This window comes from Geotrypetes seraphini, chromosome 1 (genome assembly GCF_902459505.1).
Source record: "Geotrypetes seraphini chromosome 1, aGeoSer1.1, whole genome shotgun sequence".
Taxonomy (NCBI): Eukaryota; Metazoa; Chordata; class Amphibia; order Gymnophiona; family Dermophiidae; genus Geotrypetes; species Geotrypetes seraphini.
In genome coordinates this window covers 509,046,601-509,057,735 of record NC_047084.1, presented here as the reverse complement: position 1 = coordinate 509,057,735, position 11,135 = coordinate 509,046,601, and positions in this window count along the sequence as shown.

Below are 11,135 nucleotides of genomic sequence, written 5' to 3'. Positions count from 1 at the left end.
AACATACTAGGTTCTGCTTGTCATTAGGGGGGTCTACTGGCAATGAAGATACCTCACCTCACAGCAGGCCACAGATGAGGACACTGAGGGGGATCAATGGAATAAGGAAGATGATGGGGAGTAAGACCACAAACTCGGTCTCAGAATCGGAAGGATCAATTGTAGTGAACTTATCAGATTATCAGTTGACAGAGATAGAGGAGAAAATTCTGAATAGGAGTCTGTCTTTTGTCCCCACTAGGGTGAGTTTTATTGAAGTTCGGGGGGATCCTGTGGGGGGGGGGCAGCTTGGCTGGCACAGAGAGGTACAGAAGCAGGAGGGAGGGAGCCTCTATTTAGAGCCTCCTGCCTCTATTTTGGTTCCAGGGGGGTCACTGGGGGGATCTCTACTTTTATTTTTTTTATGGGCCAGAAATTGTGTTGTGTGTGTGTGTTATATACACACATCTGTGCCCATAGAAAAAAGATGAAAAAACAGACAGACCTGTAAGTTTTTTGGGATCGGTATTATCGATTCAATTCTGGCATGCAATGTTAGGCCATTGATCAGATGTCTGGTTTTAATATTAATGACCTCATTTTAATAGTAATGAGGTAATCTGCAGCCAGAATTGGGGAATGTACGACTGCATGGAAAACCACATGGTGAGCCATTTTAAAAATCAGGTTGGCAAATTCTGTCGGTCATTAAACCAGTCAAACTGGTTTAGCGACTATCAGTACACGATCTGAGAGTTTTGTGCATCTAGTCCCCAGTTCCAAGAGACAGACTTTTTACAAGTTCTGGTTTTAAAACTTATATCCCAAAGCAGTGTGGTATTCTACTGATTTAAATCAGTGCTGCAGATCCCATAATGCATCAGAATGAGGTTGGCAGAAATCCAGAACTAGCTTAAAATCTCCCTCCTGGAATTGGGTAACTTAGAAGCTCTGATACTCCCAGAAGAAAACAGGTACAAAGGGGGAAGGAGTAGAGAGTGGAAGGAGGGGAACAGAAGAGTGGGTAGATAGTGTGAATGGCAGATGAAATATAATGTGGGCAAATGCAAAGTGATGCATATTGGGAAGAATACGCCAAATCATAGTTAAAGGATGCTAGGGACCACATTAGGGGTCAGCACTCAAGAAAAGCATCTGGGTGTCATCATAGACAATACGCTGAAGCCTTCTGCCCAATGTGTGGTGGCAGCCAAGAAGGCAAACAAGATCCTAGGAATTATTACAAAAGGGATGGTTAATATGACTAAGAATGTTATAATGCCTCTATATTGCTCAGTGGTACGACCTCATCTTGAGTACTGCATTCAGTTCTGGTCTCCTTATCTCAAAAAAGATATAGCGGCACTGGAAAAAGTTGAAAGAAGAGCGACCAAGATGAGAAAGGGCATAGGCACCGGAATGGGTGTGGGGAGCCCACAGGGGCCGTGACCTCTCTAAAAATTTGATCCCTGGTGGTCTAGGAGCGAGCTTTCCTGATTTCTTCTGCCACTGAGAGGCAACCAGTAGGAGCACACTTTGGCGCTGCCTGCTCTTCGCTCAGCGGCTTCTTTGACTGGCTCTCGTGAATTCTTGTGAATTGTGAGAATTCATGCAAGCTAGTCAAAGAAGCTGCTGAGCGATGAGCAGGCAGCACCAAAGCGCACTCCTGCTGGTTGCCACTCAGTGGCAGAAGAAATCAGCTGCCACCGACCAGGAGGAGGTAGGAGGTAGGAGGATGGGGCAGGGTGCACTGCAGAACCTGGGAGGGAGGGGGGCTGGGTGCAGAGTCTGACAGGTGTTGGAAGGGAAGGGAGCTGGGCGCAGAGTCTGACAGGGGAGGAACAGAGGGAGGTAAGGAAGGAAGGGGGCTGGGTGAAGAGCCTGACAGGGATTGGGAGGGAAGGAAGCTGGGTGCAGAGTCTGGCAGGGGAGGGAGGGAAGGAAGGGAGGGGGCTGGGTAAAGAGCCTGACAGGGGTTGTGAGGGAAGGGAGCTGGATGCAGAGTCTAACAGGGGAGAGAAGGAAGGGGGCTATGTGAAGAGCCTGACAGGGGAGGGAGGGAAGAGGGCTGGGTGCAGTGCCTGACAAGGGAGAGAGGGAGGGGGGCTGGGTGAACAGTCTGACAGGGAAGGTAGGGAGGGAAGGAAGGAAGGGAGCTGGCTGAAGAGCCTGGCAGGGGAGGGAGGGGAGAGGTCTGGGTGAATAGCCTGACAGGGGAGGGAGGGAAGAGGGCTGGGTGCAGTGCCTGACAAGGGAGAGAGGGAGGGGGCTGGGTGCAGGGCCTGACAGGGGAGGAGGGCTGGGTGAAAAGCCTGGCAGGGTGAAGCTGGGTGCAGGAGGTAAAGAATTGGGAAGGCAGGGAGGACAGATGCTCAGGGGGATGGGAAAGACAGATACTGCATGTACTGGTAGAGGGTTGGGAAGGGCAAATGCACGGGCTGCAGGGGTTAGGAAAGGTGGAAAAGAGAGATGCTGCATAGGTAGAGTAGTGGGAAGGGAGAGAAATGCTGCTGGGGGGAGGGAAAAGGAACAGAGAATTGTTGGACATAGGTGTGAGGCGTGAGAGGGAAAGAGAGATGATGTATATGGGGAAAGGAAGAAAGAGGGAGAATTGTTGGACATGATAGTGGTGGAGAGGAGGGAGGGAGAAATGTTACACTGGGCGGGAGGAGAGATGATCCAAAGAAGGGAGAGATGTCAGGCCACTGGAATGGGAAGGAGAGAGATGCCAGACCACAGAATGGAAGGGAAGGAGGGGAAAGAGAGATGTCAGACCGCAGAAAGGAGAGGAGAGAGATGTTAGACCTCGGGAATAGGGAGGGAAGGAGAGAGAGGTGACAGACCATGGGAGAGGAGAGAGATTCCAGGCTATGGGAAGGAAAGGAGAAAGATGCAGTTGAATGTTAAAAGTTAATGCTAAAGCTGGATGTATATAAATATGTTAATAAATGAGAGACTGACTGTAATAGTATTAAATACCAGTGGGGAGAGAGCAAATGACTCCAATGAGCAAGAGTTGTGCATAAGTACTTTGAACAATTTTTTGTCAAGTTAACAGAGTTTATTCAAACGATATTAGTTTTTACCAGTGGTCAGAAAGTGATGTTCTACGAAGCAAATGCAATGATTGGACGGTAAACTCTTGCCTCAAGGGGAGGTATCCACCTCCCTTTCAGAGTTTCACTTTTTCTGAGCATTTTTAGGAGTCATTTGCTCTCTCCCCACTGGTATTTAATACTATTACAGTCAGTCTCTCATTTATTAATATAATTCCTTTTCTGACTGGTATTTACATTGAGTCCCTGTATACCTTTCTAACAAAGCTGGATGTATGGCAGAATATGAAGGAGAGAAAAACAGCAAGTGGATAAAGTGGCCCTGGATACACAGTTAAGAGCACAGACAGAAGGATGAGCAGCCAGAGACTGGAAAAAATGGTTTGAAAACCAAAATCACTAGGCAACAAAGGTAGGGGAAATGATTTTATTTTCAATTTAGTGATTGAATTGTATCAGTTTTGAGAAATTACATTGTTTCTATTTCTCTGGGGGTTGTACTGCATTCAGAGTCTTGCATCTTTAGGTTTTGTTTGCATATATTAGTACTTTTAGTTTGTGGTCCTGTATTTGCAAAGGGGTTATCTGTGTTCTGCATGTGTGACCAAGGCCAGATGTTCTGGTAGGAATGAATGTTAAGAAGCATACAGTGTGCTTTGCGTAGTTTAATTTTGTGGTTAACCATTATGTATTGTTAATAAGATTATATTGTGTGCATATATGAAAAATGAATGGAAAAATGGTATTACAATTAGTACTATTATAGGGGTGGGGTCTGGGGTGGAGATTGGGCAGGGTCTGGGGCGGAGCTTGCGCTCCCTCCCCAACAAAAAAGCATTCCACTGCCTATGATAAAGGGGATGAAACTCCTCTCGTATGAGGAAAGACTAGAGAGGTTAGGGCTCTTCAGCTTGGAAAAGAGATAGCTGAGGGGAGATATGATTGAAGTCTACAAAATCCTGAGTGGTGTAGAATGGGTACAGGTGGATCAATTTTTTACTGCATCAAGATTTATAAACATTAGACTCAATGAAGTTATAGAGTAATACTTTTAAAACTAATAGGAGGAAATGTTTTTTTCACGCAGAGAATAGTTAAGCTCTTGAACGCGTTGCCAGAGAATGTGGTAAGAGCAGTTAATGTAGCTGGTTTTAAAAAAGATTTTGACCAGTTCCTGGAGAAAAAGTCCATAGTCTGCTGTTGAGACAGACATGAGATGATAGCATGGAACGCTGCTACTATTTGGATTTTTGCCTGGTACTTGTGACTTGTATTGGCCTCTGCACAGACAGGATAGTGGGCTAGCTGGACCATTGGTCTGTCCCAGTAAGGCTATTCTTGTGTTCTTATGACTAGGGTTTGAAAGGAAGTATAAAGTGATATGAGTGAGACAATGTAGAAATGGAACTGAGGAGGTCTTTAAAAATGGAGAGCAGGAAACTGGATAGGGGGTAAGAGACAGAAGAACTACAGTGAGTGACAAGAGCTGAGGCTGAGTCAGAAAAAATAGAAGGGTGAGCACAATGGATAAAAATGAGAGACTATTGAGTGGGTAAAAAATATAGGGGGAGCAGGAAGCTAGAAAAGAGAGACAGGATAGCGAGATGATAAAAGCGGGAGTCTAAGGACTAGAAACTAAGGGAAAGGATGAGGAGTACAACATAGATATGTAGAGGAGCAGGGAAGTGAGAAATGGGAGGAAAGGTTAAAAGGGAAGATCATTGTTAGCCAGATACAGAAAAAGAAGGGAATACTTATTGTGTATAATATGCGTCATTTTTATAATGCTACTGGATGTACATAGCACTGTATAGTGGTGCTAAGTATTCCAGTATAGCATGTCCCTATCCCAAAGAGCTTACAATCTAACACATACACACCCCTTTTTTTTTTTTTTTTAAATGAAGCTGCATTAGGCTCTTTTATTGCCGGCTGCAGCAGTATTAGCTCCGATGCTGCTAGGAATTCTATGAGTGTCGGAGCTAATATTGCTACGACCGGTGGTAAAAAAGCCTAACTCCGCTTCGCAAAAGGAGGGATAAGTGGGGACCTGAGACAATGGACGATGTATCTTGTGACTGTGGGCAAGTCACTTCTTGAGTGACAGAAAAGGATTTGGATCCTGGATTCCCTGCCTCTCAACCCAGTGAAGAAGGACGGAGATAAATGAAAACCTGAAAAAGAATGATCAATATAAGGAAAAGAAACGAACCAGCCCATTGGGAAATTAAAATGTCCAGACAACAAAACTAAAAAAAAAAACTAATTTATTTAAAATATTTACTCATTCAAATGTGTCAGTTTTGGGAGAAATGCATCTTCTGTTTTCATTTTTTGCATAATACAAGAGAAAATGTATTTCTTGTTCTATTTGGTCAGTATTGTATGATTCCTTGAGTCTAGCTTTTTGGTGTGTTTCCATTTGAGTTTTGGTCTATGTCTGTCTCAAATCTGTGGTCCCTTATTCTGTATTAGCTGAGGTTCTTGTCATGTTCTGCATGTGCGACCAATGTGAAAGATTCAGCTAGTGTGTGGCGTCCGTATAAAGATCTGTAGCAGTCCCGCTTGTGTTAGTTTCCCAACCGTTTGTGTACTGGTGCTCGAAGGCCTGGCATAAAACAGTGCTGTCTTTTCATAGGTAGGACTGTTGCAGTTTATGTCCTGGGAGTTGGGCGTGTTATGGTATCATAAGTTTGCTCAAAAAAATCAAAGAGGAAAAAAACTACACACAAGATCAAGACAATAACAAATGAGCAGAGGTGACCAAAGTAACCAAGCTGGCAAGGCTTTATTGGCAACACATATGTAGCAACACGGACCATTTTTTTTGGCAACTGCCTGCATGGGGAGGATTTCAATTCTGATAGTTGAGCAGCGTTGCAAAAAAATATGGGGAGTGCTCGAGCACTCACAGAGCTGGTGCCTATGATGTGGGGGGTAGGAAGAAGCAGGTTGCAGGTTGATTTATTTGACTTCCACAGCCATTAAAATGTTGTGCCACCCAGACATTGTGGGTCCTAAAAGTTAGGACACCTTAGGTGCATTGTGTGCTAAATAGGGGGAAAGCATTTGGGGCTCATAATAAAAAAAAATAAAAAAATAAAAAATCTAAAAAGTGGCCTAAATGAGTACTTGGATGATCAAAAAGACTGATCGTCTAAGTACCCATAATCAAAGCTGGTTTTAGACGTATCTAAAACCAGCTTAGGCCTTTTCCCTGCTTCTAAATGCATAGAGCGAAAAGAGGCGTTTTTAGAGGAGGGGAAAGAGCGGGTGGTTGGCGGGAGGTGGGCCAACCTAGACCTGGGCGTACAGCAGGTCTAACCAAACGTTTTGACAGGTTGCCTAGTCAGCACTTATACGTTTTGACGTAGACCAAGTCAAAACAGGTATAAGTGCCGAAAAAGGGGTCGCTGAGCTGATGGCGGCTGGCGTGATCAGCTCAGCGGCCCAGTAACCATCAGGGCAGGAGAGATGCCTCATCTCCCCTGCTGCACTAGCGATACCACCAAGTGCCACCAAACGCGGCACTTGGGATCGCTAAAGCGGCAGGAGAGATGAAGCTATTGGGTTGGTAGAAGGTAGGTCTAGTAGGTTTCGGGGGCTCACCATGACCTGTAAGGGATTTGTGAAGAGTTGTTTATGTGGCACTCTTTTTGTGAAGTTTGCAGTAGTGCCCTATAAAGTGCCCCAATACTCTGTTGCTATGTCTGGGTATCCAGTCCATCACTTTGCTGACCCCTCCCATGTCCAAAAGTTCTTGTTCGAGGCGTTTTTGACTTGGACGATTTTTTGGATGAGAATGAGATATAAGACTTAGCGGTCTGGATGATCAAATGACTGGAAGTACAAGTAGAAGATTCTAAAAAAAAAAAATAAATAAATTGAAGGACATATTTTTCGAGAATGGACTTTGGATGTGTCCGACTTTGGGCAACTAGCGACTTAGGCCCAAAATGGACTTAGATGTATTTTTTTATTATGCCTCTCTAAGTGGTTTACATTCAAGCATTTTTCCTTATCTGTCCTAGTGGGCTCACATTCTATCTAATGTATCTGGGGCAATGGGAGATTTTCCTCCCCCCTAAAGAAAACCACGATAGCAGTTTTTAGTGCAGGCTGGCGCTCTGAATGTTCTGCGCTGTTCCCGACACTCATAGTGTTCCTATGATTGTTGGGAGCAGCACAGAGCATTCAGCAAACAAGCCTGCGCTACAAACCGCTATTGCGGTTTTGTAAATGGGGGGGGGAGGGTAAGTGACTTGCCCAGGGTCACAAACAGCAGTGCAGGATTTAAACCCACAACCCTAGGGTGCTGAGGCTGTAGCTCTAACCACTGTGTCACACACTGTAATTAAAAAAGGTGACAGATGTAACTTACTTTATTACCATTCTAAAAATTACCTTTACTACCATTTCAGTAAACATATGATATGCAGGTAATAATAACATTAACAAGCATTCTAACGTTACTAGGGTGTGTAACTTCAGTGATTTGTGGCTCTAAGAATGAGTGAGCGAGTGAGTGAAGGCTGATTTGAGGTGCGTTGGACGGTTCCGATTGTGGAAGGGCTGGGGGTGTTGCATGAGGCTTTATGGTTCAGGTATCTCAGGTCGCAGGATCACTGGCTTGGGGATCTAAAATTAAAGACCCTCTGATCCAGAGTATTTATTCTGACAACCCCAGAGTTGGAAACCCTAGAACCAGTAAACCTAGGCCAAGAGGCCTTGAAACAAAAACGCTAGCCCAAGGGCTGTTGCTTCTACAGATTCTGGGGCTGGATAACCTGGATACAAGATTCCTAGGGTGGTCCTGTGAACTCTGTAATCTGGACACCCAGGCCTGGAAGCTTTGGGACCAGCCTCCCATTCTTGAGTCAGGGTTTCATAGTACCTAGGACTAGGATTGAGAGCTTGAGAGCAGCCAGGTTTTGGAACTTTTATACCTGGATGCCCTTGCCTGAGAGCTCTGGTACTAACATTCAGAGCTGCCAAGTCACCCATTCCAGGAGGGAGACTTTTGGGCCAGTTCTGGTTTTAAACTTACATCCCAAAGCAGTGTGGTATTTGTAGTCCATGATTCTATCCATTGAAATCAGTGCTGCAGGTCCCATAATGCATCAGGAAGAGGTTGGGAGATAATCCAGGACTGGCCAAAAAGGTCTCCCTCATGAAATGGTTAATTAGGCTGCTCTGCAGCATCGCATGGCCCTGGGGTCCCTATCTTAGGATTTTAGAAATCCCTGACTGTGAGATCTTGGGTGCCATGGAATTCAGGGGCTCTGAGGCCAGGAGTTACTTACTTTGTGAGCCAATCCTCAGAACTCTGGCACTATAACATAACATAACATCAGATTTCTAGACCGCATAACCACAAGTTCAATGCGGTTAACAAAAGATTACAATATAAGAAAATACAATGAGATCTATTGTCAGAAATTTTGAGAAAAGGAAGGTTTTCAACAGTTTTCTGAAATGTTCATAAGCAGCAATAATCGAAAATCTTTATCATAGAGAACTGCTTGATATGAAAGAGTATGATCAAGATAGTTCCTACTTTTACATCCCTTAACTGATGTAAAAGTAAAAAAGGGCACATGTTTTTCTGCTGTTCTTATGCAACACTATAAGGAAACTATCGGCTAGGTACAACAGAGCTGAACCAAAGGCAACTTTACAGTAGAGAATGACACGGTGACAAAATTCATCACCGTTCCCGTCCCCGCGGATAACCGTGGGAAACCATCTTCATGTCATTCTTTAAGGAGAGAGGGAAAAATCAGAATACGAATGGCCACAACCACTGACCCACAAGCTTTGCTTTGAAGAATGCTGGTGTAGAAGGACTGAGGTTGAAATAGACACTAGAAAATTATATGAGATTATTTCCCGCGGTTATCCGCGGGGAAGGGAATGGTGATGAATTTTGTCACCGTGTCATTCTCTACTTTACAGCATAAGCAGCCCAACTTAAAGATCACCCAGGCCTCAACGGGAAACCAATGTAACTCACGGTAATAAGGTATCACGTGATCATATTTCTTCAGGCAGTAGATCAGTCTAACCCTCGTGTACTGAAATTTCAGTCTGGTCATATTTTTCTTAGTCAAGTAAACAATGTTACAATAATCCAGAAGACTCAGCAGCAATAACTGCACTAAAATTTTGAAGGCAGAAGCTTCAAAATAAGAACGTAAGAATTGCCGCTGCTGGGTCAGACCAGTGGTCAATCGTGCCCAGCAGTCCGCTCACACAGCGGCCCTTAGGTCAAAGACCAGTGCCCTGAGACCAGCCTTACCTGCGTACGTTCTGGTTCAGCAGGAACTTGTCTAACTTTGTCTTGAATCCCTGAAGGGTGTTTTCCCCTATGACAGACTCCGGAAGAGCGTTCCAGCTTTCCACCACTCTCTGGGTAAAGAAGAACTTCCTTATGTTTGTACGGAATCTATCCCCTTTTAACTTTAGAGAGTGCCCTCTCGTTCTCTCCACCTTGGAGAGTGTGAACAACCTGTCTTTATCTACTATGTCTATTCAGTACCTTGAATGTTTTGATCATGTTCCCTCTCAGTCTCCTCTTTTCAAGGGAGAAGAGGAACAGTGCTGGAGAATAGCACAGGAATATTGCTGAATAAAGGCACTCCAAAGCGCAACACTGCATGCAAATAATATGTGTGCGGTGAGACCAAAAGTAAAGGGGAGGAAGATGCCCAGTCTATGTGCACAAGAGTTTTACGGTAAGCATAACTCTTGAGCGCATGCCCAGTCAAAACTGGTAGTGAAGCATACCTTGGCACCATTCCTCTGAGCAATAAATTTTTTTTTTCACTTGAAAGGCTTTTATTTAAGCACAGAAACCAGACGCTAACATGAGCTTCATTTTCGGACTCGCACAAATGGGTTTCTCACTTCCAGTACGTAGAGGCTTGCAGGGGCTTACGTTGCTTCCAAATTCAATCAAAACCAGCAGATTTTCAGGAGCAAATCATGAGGATTTCCTCTCTTCAGACGCCCCAAAGCCAGCTCGGAGCTGGCATTAGGTTTCCAGCGGTAAGGGCAACTGTGAGAAAATGCCCTCATTAACATCCGTTTGACTATATTTAAATACTGTTTACACTGATCTTTGGTGTACATGTTGTTTCCCGCTAGGTCCCTCTGAATATTCTGCACAGATTAACACTAGCGCTAGTCTGGCGCTAATTGCCTCTAGAAGTGGCGTACCTAAAATACGGGTGACGGGATAATCGCGCGCCAGATGCCAGCGCACCGACAATTCGGCGCAAGACAGAAGCGCGCGGGGAAAAAATAATTTTTAAAGAGCTCCGACTGGGTGTTTGGGGTGGCAACCCCCCACTTTATTGGTTAGTGTTTGTGCTGCTGTTGCGGGGGGGGGGGGGTGAGACACCTGGGGCTGGTCATTTTTTAACACACACATATAAAAAGAGATTGGAGGAGCACCCCCTAGGAGTTGCACCCAAGGTGGACCCCCCCCCCCCCTCTCATCCCTTGGTACGCCATTGCCCGAGGAAGGGGATTTTGGTCTCTAAAAGTTAGTAAAAAAAAAAATGTATTAAAATTAGTCCAATAAAAATTTACCTTATTTCCATTTTCTTTTTATAAATGTTTATCAATACAGCTACTTTAAACAAAAACAAAACAAATCTTTTTTCTACCTTTTGTCATCTCTGGTTTCTGCTTTTCTCATCTTCTCTTCACTCTTCATTCCATCCAGCGTCCCCCCTCTTTCTCTGTCCTTTTCATTTTTATCTTTCTGTCTCCACTCCCTTCCCCATGCTCTGGCATCTCTCTCTTCTCCTTTCCTTTCCTTTCCTCCTTCCCACCCCAACTTACCCCTTTGTCTGGCATCTACTTCCCTTCCCTATGCCCTGGGACAGGGGTCTCCAAAGTCCCTCCTTGAGGGCCGAATCCAGTCAGGTTTTCGGGATTTCCCCAATGAATATGCATGAGATCTCTCCCCTTCCCTTCTCTAGCACTGGGTTAAGTTTTGAGCATTGGCCCACTGGTAAATAAATTTTAACCATTTATTTCCAATAGAAGGAACAGAAAGTTAAATTTTTCTTTTCCCTCAGACTCTGAAGTTAA